The 15,227-nt window shown below is 29.4% G+C and overlaps 1 protein-coding gene across 1 annotated transcript in view; it reads right to left on the bottom strand.

Moving 5' to 3' along the window:
- LOC145312396 (death-associated protein kinase 1-like) overlaps positions 1-8,648 on the bottom strand; it is a 463,414-nt gene extending 454,766 nt beyond the window's left edge. Inside the window, exon 1 of the mRNA XM_080151633.1 lies at positions 8,353-8,648. The gene's annotated coding sequence lies outside the window, so the exon portion shown is untranslated. The remainder of the gene's footprint in view (positions 1-8,352) is intronic.
- Between the last annotated feature and the right edge of the window lie 6,579 nt (positions 8,649-15,227).

The following is a 15,227-nucleotide window of genomic DNA, read 5'->3' as shown; positions in this document are numbered from 1 at the left end:
ATTCCATTTTTATTCCAATGATATTATGACAGTATACTTTGTTTACAAGTTTTAGAAAGTGGAAATAGATAACTTTAAGATAATTTTCAAGCAAGAGAAGAAATATTTCAAAATAAAAAACTCTGATTCAAATAAAATTATATAGTGTTTTGTATACGGTGTTCATCGATTCCCACAAATTTCCAAATTATTAGTTTAGCATATTATTATTATTAACTGCTCCTTTCCTCTTTGTTTTATTCAAATGATTTAACACCCTATCATATTTATTATGTTGTTGTTTATAAAAGTAGTAAAAGTTTTGGAAAACCATAATAGATATTTTATTCATTTTGAATTGTTATTTATCTCATCGTATTATAGACAACTTTTCGATGATAGTAAAATGAAATATAATAATGCTACCACTTGAGGCTAACAAGAGAAGTATATGTATAACAGAGAAGTAAAACACTAGGGTTCGGGGTTCCTAGCATTCTATTAATTGTAATCCATTGACAGTAGCACATAAAAATTAGTGTCCATACACTTCCGAACAGGTTACACACTAAGAAATCATCAAAATAGTTATTTATAGCATCGTATTATAGACAGCTTTCCGTGAATATTTAAATGAAAAAATATACGATTAAAACCAATTTTGTTAAACCCGAGGGGCTAAAGTCCTACGTCATCATTACACATTCTCCGTAATATCTATATGTAAAAGTAACTGGATGTTTGTGAATCTCTCTTTCTGTCTTTTTTTTTTTCAATACGGTTTACTTTACTTTTACTATGCAGCTTCACACAGGTCCTGGGAAAGTATACAAATATTTTGGGGGAGGGGAACTACCACACTCCCAAGGAGAAATCGCCTCCAGAAAAAAATTAATTAATTCAGAGTTCTATTTAAAACATAGAATTGAAAATATGTTGGGTTCGTCTTCCCCCACCACCCACCTTAACTTCCTCGAGAGACCTCTAAGGGCATAGCTACTAGTAATTAATATTCGTAGTTTTTTGCTTTATGGAAATGTGATACTATGTGTAAGTGTTTGAACACCCATAAAATTGATCCTAAAATGTGTGTTTATTGTCAAGCATCAGCATACAATAGAGCATCAATTTATACGAGTAGCATACAGGGACTCAGGCATAGGACAATCAATTATAATAATGCATCAATTTATACGAGTAGCACACAGGGACTCAGGCATAGGACAATCAATTATAATAATGCATCAATTTATACGAGTAGCACACAGGGACTCAGGCATAGGACAATCAATTATAATAATGCATGAAATACGATAGAGAATAGCAGTCAGTCAAAGTTCAATGTAAGATGATTAAATCTTTATTTAATTACAACTAAGTGAACATGCATAGTAATAGTAAAATAGAAGGTATTGCCATCAAATCATTATTTAGGACATTTTTAATATAATCCTTTTACAAAACAAAATAAAAAAATTTCTTAAATTTTTATTAATTTTAGGAGACAAATGAATAATAATTTTGGATTTTTTATTTTCTGTTTATCAAACTATTTTTCCATTGCCCTACGAGTATTAGAAAATCCCCCTACCCTCACAATAAAAATATAAAGCTATTTGGGTGTCAAAAAAAGTCCCTCTCCTCATTCTCATTTCTAGCCACCTATTTGAGTGTCAAAAAGTCGTGGCCTGGCGTCAAAAGTAGGCAGACAAAAATATTCTCAAAATCTCGCCATGACATTTTTTGCTAAGAGGCATTCTTCTCATTTTCACATGAGACAAATTGTCAGTAGATAGACAGACAGGTTTTTAGTAGCATAGCTACTCTAAAACTTTATTGTTTCTTATTTTAGTTAGTCACAATGAATAAAAACATGATATAGTAAATGAGGCAAGACATAAAAAAGTATTTATTGGTTTGAAGGAAACCTGTAAGAAATACACTGCTCTTACAACTGTATGACTACCACAAATAGACCCAATACATCAAATTTGAAGCCGTCAGCTTCAATAACAAAAAAATAGGCAATTTTAAATGATATTTTGTAGATGAAAATCTTGAAAGTTTTACAGCGCTCATGATAGAAATTTCAATATTAAATTCAATAAAAAAATTATCTCTTTTTTATTACTAGCGTTCTTAGCATATATTGAATTTTTTTGAGGAATTCTGAAAAAATAGCCTAAAATCATCTTAGGACTTATGTAAAGCTCTCCCATAATAGAGAAATAAATCAGTTCAGTAGATATCGAAATCTTACGCTTCAGAAAAAACTTTCTAGGATAATTCACATCTTCCCAAGTCCCCATCCAGCTTCTTTAACCCATTCCCTTTCCTCCTACTGGATGAAGAAATTGACCAATAAGTGAAGTCCAATGCAGCAACCTAAATTACCGACAATTTTCCCCTTCCATAATATCCACGTATATCCATATTAAAGACCTACTTTGGGAATTATCTGTACACGTGCTACTTGCAAAATATTGCATAAATAAATGTAATAAACATTAACAATTAAGAATAATATCATGTTAAATGTTTCAAGTAAAACAGTTGCTTATCTCGAGTTCTATGAAGAGAGTTCCTTAAAAAATTCAAAACAAATAACACCAGAGAAACAGCAATATGAACATGGATGTAAAATATGTGGATATTATGACAGGAGAAAAATCGTCAAATTAAGTTGCTAACATGGACATCGTTTATTGGTCAGTTCGTTCGTCCAGCAGGTAAAGTGTAAAGTGGGTGGATGGGGCTGTCTGTTATTTTAGCCAGCTAATTTATTAGAGTATATGATTATCTGGTGTAAGATACAAATAATAATAGATCCATCATTATAAAATCAATTTCTCCCTAATTTCTAATACTCTATTATATTTATATTATTTTTATGAAAATGATTTTTGTCTGTATGTAACAATGTTTAAACTCTTTAAAATGTACAATAAAGATAGGCTTAATTCTATGCTACCATTTAAACATTAAGCTTTCTTGTTTTAAATTTATTCCATTGCAAGTTTTTTATACAAATTTTAAAAGGATGACATAATATGTAAGATAATTAGTTTGTTACTATAAAAAAAAGCGGCTTCGTTCCTAGCATCTAAGGACTCTAGTTTTAATGGGCAGGGTAGAGTAGATAGAAGACTTAAATGTAAAATAAATAGCCTAAGCCAATCCCGGGACCTATTTGAAACTTCCCTAGAATGTAGAATCAAATTAGTTCAGTAGTTACCGTAATCTTAAGCTACAGACAAAAAATCGTACTACCTTATATAATAGGCTATTCATCTTTTCGACTGGTCAAAACATTCCTCATAAAAATATGTATGATTTCTACATATTTATAAAAAAAGAATTATTTATATAAAACCTTTACATTAAAGCTTCTTATAGATCCCCCCTTAAGTGCCTCTAAAGACTTCAAGGGGCGTAGACTCTATTTTTTTAAATACAAATTTATATAAATTTCTATAATATTGACGCACATTCCCAAGCAATGAAATACCTTCACTTAATATACATTTTGGCCACCTAAAAAATTGATTTATATAGAGTGAATTTTTTCATTGAGCTAAACCAATATTTCAGACTTAATAGTTTCTAATGATAACAAATGGTGGTAGGACAATAATGGATCTAATAACAAGAATATATAATCAGGTTAGTTACCCGCGAGGGGCCAAAAACCAGGGCTAACAAAACTGGTATTAATTTTAAGATTTGTATGTTAATATTTGTGGAAAATTGTCTGTAATAAGATGCTATACATGATTTTTCAGTATGGCTGAAAAGTGGTTCTAATTCAGCGGATATTAGCCGATTTGGAACTCATACTTGAAAATTCCTTATATAACTACATTTCTTAAAGTAATTAAATTAATATAAACTCTGTGTCCATGATGTTATTATGGTGATGAAAAAACTATAAACACACATTACTTAGAGATCATTAACTAACAAACAAGGCTTCAAAAAGGTCCACACAAATTATCTTAAAGATTTGTACAATAATAGTTATTTCTCGCATCGTATTAAAGACAGTTTTCCGCAGACATTAAAATGAAATCAAAAGATTAAAACCAAATTTGTTAGCCCCGAGGGGTCGAAGGCCCGGGTTGACAAAATGGAGTTAATTTTATGATCTTAATATTCGTAGAAAACTTAATGTCTTTAATACGATGCTATACATGATTTTTCAGTATGACTGGGAACCGATTCTAATTCAGCAGATATTAATCGGTTTTGATGCTTTACTAGAAAACCTTTAAAATCTACGAAAAGTGCATCCAACAAATTGAACATTTTTCTACCATCCGTCAAAAAATTGGACTGTAGATCCTAAAAATCCACTTACGGGTGTGTGTATGCACGTTTCTACGATTGAATTTCAATTAAACTACATTTTCTGTCTCGATAAACGGATGGAACAGAGATACAGGGATAATACATAGGATATAGATTCTATCAAATATATCTCGGCATATTTTATCATTGGTTGCTTTAGAGTATTAGTATTTTCTTTAATTTTCTTTAAATTAAAATAGTTTAAAATTTTTTATTTTATCTGCTAACTTTATGGTTTGATTATACTTTTACCCAAAGTTTGATAAAAAAAACTTTGGGTTGGAAACGTTACAATCTAGCATTGCCAAAACTTTTCTAGAATTTTAATCTTAGAATGGGTAATTTTGTTTATCGTAATTGGATGTTGTGTACATCAATTAATCGTCGATTGTCCTGTCCCTACTTGGTTAACTTAAGAGACATAATTGTCCGTAGGGCATCTTTTTTTAGAGGTTATCTTTTAATTCTTGAAAGCGAGCTCATTTCAGATTTGTACGACATTAATAGTGATTAAAATCAGCTAGGAGACTTTCATAACCATGGATAGACGGACATGCTGATTTTTTACTTTTTTGACAACAACTTTTGTATGATATATTTATCCTATTCATCTGATTTTTGGAACATTGATTCCTAAGACAACAAGATACAAGATTTTAAGCGAATCAACTCTGTAATCAATACCTAAAAATGTATGTATGTCCTTAAACAGAATACTGTATTTATACAATTTTGCAGAAAGTTTAAATACAGTTTTGTGTATACCTTTAAATTAATATTCTGCTTATTAAGTTTTGACACTCTACAAGTGTTCATGTTCGTATGTTATACCGTTTGATTTCAGAGCTCTTATGGATATTGTGCTTTCAATTCAATATCAAAATAGAAAAAAAACATGTTTTTCTTTAACACTCCTATGGTAATTATTATTGTATTACAATGTTTTCTACAGACTAAAAGCTAACAATACAAACATGTATAAATTAAAAATTGAATATTGTAATTATAGCTAAAAAATCGTTTTGGCTAAGTCAAGAATAAATTAAAGGTTATTTGATGATGATATTCAATTTGATTAAAAGTGAAGAATAACAGGCCGATAAATCAACAAATAATATACCTATAGAGAAACTACACTACTAACAAGGATGCAACATCCATAATTAGCAAATTACAAAACAAATCATGGAATGGACAAACAGACAAAGTGAGTTATAGAGCATGACCGAGAAACTGACAAAAAAATAATGTATATATTAGATGCGCATATATCATAGGAATCTTTTAAACTGACGGACGGACAGACAAAGCAAATTATTGAGTAGATTTCCTACTAAAAAATAATGGTGTATATGTATGTAGTGTGATATAAAACAGATATATGGTGTAATCTCATTGATTTTAGGATCAATCTCGGTATGTTTGTTGAATGAATATAAAATATACGTGGATATAATGACAAAACAAAATTTTCGTCAATTTAGATTACTAACATGGACATTTTTCATTGGTCAGTTAGGAAAGGATGGAGAAATGGGGTGAATAGAGTGGGATCGTTTTTTAGCCAGATACAAGTTTTACTTTATTATAACATCATAGTCTGATGTAAGATCCAAGTAATGATAAATCCATTCTTTGTTTCTGTAAAACATTTTATGATATTTGGTTTAATGATTGAATTTTTCAAAATAAAGATTCTATGTAGCTTAATCAGTACATTTAAGCATGTTAGAATTGTCCTACTAGTTTCAAAACTGGCATGAATATTCTCAAATCAATTATGTATAATCTAGAAAGCGTAACAATGGAACATTTTGTCTGTAAGTTTTTTTTAAGTACTTGGAAGCCGCGAGTCAGCCGCCTCTAAGCCTGTAAGAGTAATCAACCTTTTTTAAAAAAAAAAATTCAAAACATCCAAACAGGTTCAAATTTGAGGCTTAGTCGCAACTGAACACGGTTGCCGGGCTCTGTTTCTTGTAATTGTTTAATTTGTTACTTTTTGACTTAAAAAAATACGATTAAACAAACACATATGATAAAGAAGATTCTTATAGCGAAACAGATTTACCATTACCTAACATAGCTAAGGTTTAACAGATTATTTCTTTTAAATATCATCATACTTTTAAAAACTATAAGATTAAAATTATAAAAATACTTTAATTTGAAACTATTTTAAAAGTTTTTATGAAATGGACAGATTGAAATATAAATTGTATTTTTTCTTAATTAACTTTATATTGCTTTGGAGAATTAATTTGGATCATATAATTAACAAATTTGTTTTAAAGCAAGGTTTGTACATAATTTGGGTATAAGTCAGTTTCGTTTGTGCCTTTACTAATGCCAAGAAATGGATCAAAGAACACCCCGTGCCCCCCCCCCCTCTCCTCCTTATTTTTATCATTTTTCTAGAAAACGCAATCTTAGTGCCCCTGGGGGATGCTGAAACCCTACGTGGGCATATTCCTACCTTACCTATCCAAACTTTATAAAAGCATCATTAAAGATTTGTTAATTTGTCCTTAAAAGTTAAAAATTCCAATTCGTTGCTACGTAGACTCTTAAAACTTATTTTGTCAATATATCGCGAATTATTATTTGTAATCCTTATACTAAAGTAACATGAAAGAAATTTAAAATATGATAAAAATTATATTTAATTTCTAGCCACGTAGAGTCATATATTTTCTCTTCATTAGAATTTGTATTTATCTAAGTGAAAATATTATAAAAATATATTCCAGTATGACTTCAAAGCTAATTAATATACTGCAAAATCATGTATCGTATTGTATTTTAGACAAATTTTTAAGAATAACAAATTAAAAAATATAATATTTGATTCAATTCTGTTATCCCGGGCTGTAAGTTTTTAATTATACTAACTGCGGAAAGCTGTCTTTAATGTGATGTGATAAATAACTATTCCACACTAGATCGCTAGATCAACAAAAATCTAAGTAAAATTACGCTAAATGCTCAATAGTGTCTTTACTTTCTTAACTAAGTAAATTTAGTCATTGATATTTATGGTGTTGTGATATAATTAGCACCTAAACTCAACATATCAAGTCCATAAAACCATAAGTACCAATAACCAGTAATTTAAGATAATTAAATAAATACTAAAAATCATAGTTCTCTGGAAACATTAATAATAATCAAATATTTGTTTTTTCCCTTATTTTTCATGGTTCTTTTAATTATTTTCCAGTCTGGCTTCGAATCCGATTAATATTCTCTAAATTAGAAGCGGTTTTCAGACATACTGAAAACTCTTGTATAGCATTTTATTACAGAAAATTTTCACATTTACATTAATACCAGTTTTAATCTTAAAAGTTTTTATTTTGATATCCGCGGAAAGCTGTCTTTAACACGATGCAATGAATAACTATTAAAATGATATTAAAAATGAAGTGAAAATCAGTTATTATCAATACCTTCCGAAGCAAGAACTTGAAATCTTTTCATTGCTTCGGCATATAATTAAAATCTTCTATGTTTACTTCAATAAAACGTTTATTTCTATAGATTTATCTAAATTGAGGAATATTCATTTTAATAATTACAATTTGATGGATTTCTTACAGATTAAACAGACATTTTTATCTGATATAAACTTTTAAAAAGATAAAATATTGGGCATTTTTATTTAATAGTTTTAAAACTTAAATTTATAACATATAAAAGATTGCTAAATTTTTTTTGAGTTTTCCAAAATCAATTTAAAAACTAAAGTTAAAACTGTCCAAACGAAGCTTGAAAACGATTTTTAATTACCCAAAACTATCAAATTGTCGAAAATTGTTTTAATTAGGCCGAAACTGATTATGTTAAAAACTTACTTCATAGTTTTTCTTTTAATTATAAGAAAGAGAAATAAAATATTATATTTTTCAGGAATTGAATTTTTATGTTGTACAAATCTATTTTTAACATTATTTTTTTTACTATTATTTTTTCGTTAAAAATATCACTATAAATATGAAACTTAAACTTTTATTTAGAAGTATATTTTACCTGTATGTAACACTTTTACTTTTTTATCACCAATAAAAACACTTAAAATCCACAATTTATAATTGATTTTATCAAAAATCCACAAAAATTCACTGAATTTTTTCTAGATGCACCAAAAAATTTTCGGTGTACCCAATACTTATTCACAATTCGCGCTCCGTAGAGCGGGTTGGTCGCAGCACATACGCTCGGATAGAAACGTATTTACGTGCGGTGTGGTGGTTGCAGTGAGCGTAGATACGTGCTCGGGCTAGCGCGCGATATTAACACACAGGTCTGTGCACGGAAGAGACTCACTTGAAACTGTTTAAGGCGCCGGCGCTTAAAAATCTGCTGGGCGCCAATATTGAGTTGTCGGGCTCAAAAAAGGGGGAGAGGGGGTCTATATATTCAGGATAGTTTTAAGACCCCGGAAAAAAGTACAGGCATGAGATTTTAAAGGACAGGAGTAGGATATGTAGCAGTACCGGGATGTGAATTTGAAATGGGCCCGGGGTTTTTAAAGGATATGCACGGGACATAATAATATCTTAGGATAAAGGGAAGGGTAAAAAATATAGTGAAGCGTTTTTTAAGTTCAAGGGTCAAGATAATGAAATATATATATTTTTATTTCTGCTATGACCTCTATGTAAGTTAATTTGATATGATGTTATATAAACTAGAATGAAACTGATTTTTTTAAAATCGAAGATGTTATTAGGTCAATTTGACATTTACGTCTGTTCTGAACTAACCAATCAAACTCTAGAACAACTCATTGCAATTCTTCTATGAAAAAGTATTGCATATTTTCATTGATAATAGTAATTACAGCATGCTTTTGTACATATGCACCACAAAAATATGAATATTCTTTCAATGTATTTTAAAAATCTTTAAAACATCTCATTTTTTCCAGTAAATGATAAATATTGGATATTTGATGCGCTTGAATGGACGTTGTAATTTTTGTACTCTGTAGTAAGTTTGATTTCATAAATGGCATTTTTTTAAATTTCTTTTTTCCATGAATAGGACAATAAAAAAGATAAATTTATAATCTCACTAATGTACATGATTAGATTTTTGCATCAGATAATATATGGATAATGAAAATACTTATATTTTGATTTAATTAAATATGTCACTGCGAATTTTAAAAGAAAAAAAGTTGACCCTTAAAATTCCACCTTGAAGTAATACTTTTCTAATAGTTTATAGTCCACTAAGTCGTAAGCAGTAAAAATTAAAATCCATTAAGTTCCTTCTAACGAGATATTGGCAACTTTTTGCACACATTTTCGCAAACGGCAATTATTTCCTTTATTTGGAGTTTTGGTTAATAACATTTTCATAAAAGTTTTCAGTAATAATCATTTAAGATCCATTGTTGAGAAGAAATGACTGAAAAAGTGTGTTTCCATGCAAAATAAGCTTAAAATCTAATGATTTTAAAAATTAGCGATTTAATAGTAAAAAAAAATATTTTTTAACTTTTTGATAGCCTGAATATGTTTAATTTAGTTTTTTATATAATCTATTCTTTAAAAAGACAGGCATATTCTTTCAGATTTGAAAAAAAATTAAAAAATTAAAAATCGGAATTAATCAAAATTAATCTATAGTCTTTAAAAAATACTTTTGATATTTTTAACCTATATAATCAATAAAATCAATGGAAAATGAAATATTTTTATAAAACAAACTTTTGGAAAAGGTTTAAGATAACTTCATAAAAGTAGCATTTAAGTAGAATATTTTTCTTGTCTTTTAAAAAAATGCAAATTAAACATAGTTAACGACTATTTAATTAGCAAGAATGGTAATAAAATATTTCAATAACTGCTTAAACCTTTTTGTGGCCATGTTATTTACTTAAACAGAAATTCTATTTTGTCAGAATTATAAAAATAATGAAGTATTTTCAAAAAAGCTTGCAAAATAAACGTAATTTTATCAAACTTCCTCACAGTTTATAGAGGGTATTGTTGTAAAATGTTAATTATCAAAATAAAATCTTCAATTTACAACGTTTAAAACACCTAAAAGTAAATTCTAAGCAAAATTAGATTTATTTCCTAGATTTAGAGTAGCTGCGCTACTTAAAAAAACATCTAGTATTAAAACCAATCAGCTGATCAAATTGCTATAGACATTATTTGTTGGGTTGTTATTAACTGAAACATTTATTTTCTTTTTAATTCTAAAACGATGCTTGCCATGCTAAAAACGCTACGCCCCCAGCAATCATTATGGGCACTAGAATTTAATCCCCTCTATTTTTTAATTTAAGTTTATTTAAGTTTTACAAAAAAAACAAGGTCCACATCTGTTCAGCGGATAACGAGTTCCTTTGCTAGAGACAGATATACATACATCCCGTTATTTCCATATAAGGACTAGCGGCTACGTACCCTTAAATCCTCTAGGGACACTTGGGGATAGGAAGGGGAGGGAGGGGGGGGGGTGGTGTTGAGTCGCAACTACACTTAAGATCATAGTTTTTCAAAAATTTTAGAGGGTTATTTTTTGTTAGGAGCAATTTTTATATTGCGGAGGTACCCTTTCCCAAAATAGTTATAAACATGGCCAGGACATATGTATATAAAGCTTTAATGTAAAGAAAAACCATATCTGTCTAGCAGTTAGTGAGATCCTTTGAGACAAATAGATAAATAGACATCATGTTACTGTTATATAAGGATAAAAATCAAAGACACCCAAGCTTTTTTGGGATTCAAATTAAAAAAAGAGTTATGCGACATGTTTGTGGGTAAAATGATGCACGGAGTATCAAAATGCAGTTTCACACTAACTTGAAACTTATATTGTGGGATCAGAACAAAAATTTTAGTATTATTTTTTTATAAACATTCTTCTTATTAATATTTTTGACAAACTGAATTTGTGATATATTTTTATTCATGAAAGTACCCCCTTGCAAAAATTTAAAAACAAACTAACATGCTAAATTTATTGGGTTATACTTTGATCATTGTCAAAATAAAACATTTATGACAACAACCATTAGTAGCAAAGCACAAAAAATCTTGTAATGGTCAAATGCATAAAGTGAGAGCAGATGTTAAGTTTTCTTAACAAATACAAATGAGAGGAGAGAATATGTAATATGTCTTTTGAAGCATGACCAACAGACAGACAAAAAGGCATTGTAAAGAATAAATGTCAAAAGAATCTTCACTGAATATTTCAGCTGTCTCCAATAAGACCTAAGAAAATTACATTTTCCCCTTAGTGATACGGACTAACTAACACACAGAAAAAGTGAATTATAGAGTAGCTTCACCACTAAAGATTTGATTCTGAATAGTATTAGCTCAAACACCCCCTCACTCCTAAACAAAGCAGCTTCACATTGCTGAAATCTAATATGAATTATCATAAACATTAACAGTCCTTTTAAAGAAGATTGTAATTATAGAGTAGCAGCACTTAACTACTTAACTATAATTAAAGAAGAAAGTTATTTGTAGATACAAATTTATTTAAATATGCTCTGATGAAAATTCAATTGTAGCTCTCATTAGAAAATAAAATATTAATAAAAAATAAAATAAAGGCAGCCGTTAGTAATATTTAAGTAAAAAAGGACCTAAAAACAAAGGTTGTTAAATAAAAGGATGAAGAAAGCGAAAATTTACTTTGACTCACTTATAGTCGGAAATTTATTATCAAACAGGGGACATACACAGAAATTTTAAGACCTCTAGCTCTAATAGTGGCTCAGATAATAGGGGAGGGGGCGTCGAACACCACCACCTCACCCCCGACCGATAAAGATGCGGCAAGGGGCCCGACTGTTAAGAATTAAGTAAATCATACAATATGACATTTAGTCAAATTTCAAACAAATATTTTTTCATTAATTCATTTATAAAAATCAATATTATAAATATGAACTCACAAAGAGACGTTGTATGTTATCATAATACATTTAGTCTGCTATGTAAAACAAAACAAATTTTTTTCTTCTTTCATTGCAGGGATGATTCTGGTACAAAAAAAAACAAAAAAAAATAAATTATTTTTAATTTAATTTGATATTACCGTACAATATTTTTTTATATACATAATTTAAGAAATATATTCATAACATCTTCACCTGTCATAAAGACGACATATAAAATCAACATCCTGATAAGGATATTAAAGTTTATGTTAAAAATTTTCAAATTCATTTTATGCCTAAGAAGGAACGAGAAGGAATTGAATCTCAACATTAACTTGTTATTTTGCTTGTATATTTATCATATTTGTTTACAGTTTATTGGTAAAGTTTGGTAATACTTTATTTCGAGTCTATCATGCAGTGATGTCTCATCCTTGGTGATTTATTAGTGCAGCTACCCTATATCTATGTCCACATGATCGTCATTTTTTGATGGATTTTTTCGATTCTTGAAAACATAGAAATAGTTTTATCGACATGCCTACTAAAAGTTTAGTTTTAAAAATTTCAGTCATCCTCTTTATATTTATGAGGTTTTGTGATTTTCATTGAAGTTTATTAATAACAATCAAACTAAATTATCCATTACTTGCTATTGTTGAACTGCTTGTATTGTATACTTATTCATATTAATTTGTAATCAATGTGTAAAATGTGTAAAAGCTTTCCTGAAAAATACAACTAATTACAATGTATTGTTTTAGAGATACAAACGGTAAGATAGATAGGTATCGTATTATTTTCTATACTATTAAAAGGATTCAAAATGCAAGGACTTATTTTAACTCTTATTTTATACATCTTAATTGGAACTGATGATCTATTTTTATTAGTGAAACAATTGTATTCCATCAATAAAAAGTTATAGAAATGACCTGTGTGTATATATATAATAATAGTTTTCTACTATAGGATTTTAAATATGTGTTTCAAACAATAATGTCAAGTCTCCAAAAAAATATTCTATTTTATATGAATTTGCCCTCTAGTTTCAATGGACACTATTTTTTGCAGGGGAATGAATGTAAAGGGCAGAGAAATAGACTAAAACCAAACATATACATTGATTAGTGCAACGGAATAGGCTAAAACCACCCTGAGGACAAATAAAGCTATCCTAAAATGAAGACCTCAATCGGTTCTCTAGTTGGCGAGATCTTAACGGACAAACAAACACCTCACTACCTTAAGATTAATTGATAAATACTTCTTTTAATTGAAAAAATATATAGCTCGGAAGCTCATTGTTTCATTATTACTGACAATTGCGGCTGCGATTTTTTTCGCTTGCTGCAGATTATTTTAACAATATTTTGACTCAACGGCATATGTTGAAGGGTAATCTACCGGCAGCTTAACGCGGCTGCAAAGACGGCTTCAAATCCGCGAAAAAAGGTAACATCAATTACTTTTTTAACAATGAATACAGGGGAAAACTTGTCGACAATTTAGCTTACTAAGATAAATTTCATTTATTGGTCAGTTCGTTCATCAATAAGGGGCGGATCGGGTAAAGGGAGTGGAATGGGGTATCTTTATTTTAGCCAGCTGTGAGCATCTCTTTATCAGATTACATGAAAATCTGGTGCAACATCTAAGTAATAATATATCGATTTATCCAATAGTTATTAAGTCGCTCCACCAATTAAATACCACCGCCCGATAAGACAAACTTAATATTAACAGGAAAGTTCAAGACAAATTAAAACTTGTTAAACATAAATTTTATGATTTGGCATCAAAATATGAAAAAAACAAGAAGAGTAATATTTAAAGCATTGAAGCTATATGTATTTATCAAAAGGTCTTTAATGCTCAATTAGGTTAGATTAAATTTGTTCTAAGTTTCAAAAATCATATTTTTTAATACTATATTAAAGTACCAGTCTTTATGTTCAGTTAGATATCAGTAACGACTAAACCGATCTTGTTATTTAGTTTTTAGGAAAGTCACTTTAGCAGAGCCCTTGAGTTTAAGGACAAAGCTTGGTCAAAATTAAAAATATCATCGTGATCATACCTAATACAATATTTTAGGAGCTCTTTAGAACACGTCTGACAGAGTAGCTGTGCCCCAAAATCAAGTTTTTCCCATGTGATTGGATCATTTGTATATTTTTGTTGGACAAGTCTGAATAGAACAGGAAGAAAGGAATAGGTAACTTAGTACTAGATCGCCTGCACATTAAAACAATAAATGTATAAATATAGATATGTAAAATCCAGAAAACTATCTGGCCCAAGTGGAAGAGACACTTTTCGTCTGCCAGCAAATTGCTTTCTGTTATTTTGTAGTGACTTAGCTGTTTTTTTACATTTTCGACGCTATTTGTTGACTTAAAAGACCAAATACAGATTTGGCACAGGGTCCCCACTCTGTAGGTAAGATTATATATAGTTCGTGCCCCCTCATTATTTTACTTTAAAATAAATAAATGACTATTTGACTTGGCCAGCTTAAAATCAAAACAGACTTCACTGTACAATCATGTTTGAAAAAGACGATTTATAAAAAAAATATCTTTGCTTATTTTTTCATAGTTTCCGGAAGTTATGCTAGTGACTAATAGTTAAAGAATAATTGGATGTTCCTTGCAATTTAATTCCAATAAACATTTCTCTGAATCCTGCAATCAGACAAATAAATGACACTTCCAGTCTTAAATAGGTTTCATACCAAAGTGTCACAATACGCTAACAATCTTTCTTATAATATTAAGGTACTGTGACACAGCTGTTATAGGAATCACCTTTTGTCCATTTAAAAATTGATATCTTTTCCAGAAATCTGTATTCAAATCGTATCCTCATTTACACAGGGAGTAAGGGAGGGGACAATGGATCGAATATTCAATTTTTAGGAGTCTCAGACTTTGGGGACTGGCTTAAAGGGAATTTGCAAGAATTTAGCAGTTTCTGACTG

The sequence above is a fragment of the Acartia tonsa genome, chromosome 2, assembly GCF_053477335.1.
Source record: "Acartia tonsa isolate MP-2025a chromosome 2, ASM5347733v1, whole genome shotgun sequence".
NCBI classification, from domain to species: Eukaryota; Metazoa; Arthropoda; class Copepoda; order Calanoida; family Acartiidae; genus Acartia; species Acartia tonsa.
The sequence above is the reverse complement of the archived record's forward strand: the minus strand, read 5'-3'. Positions and strand labels throughout refer to the sequence as shown.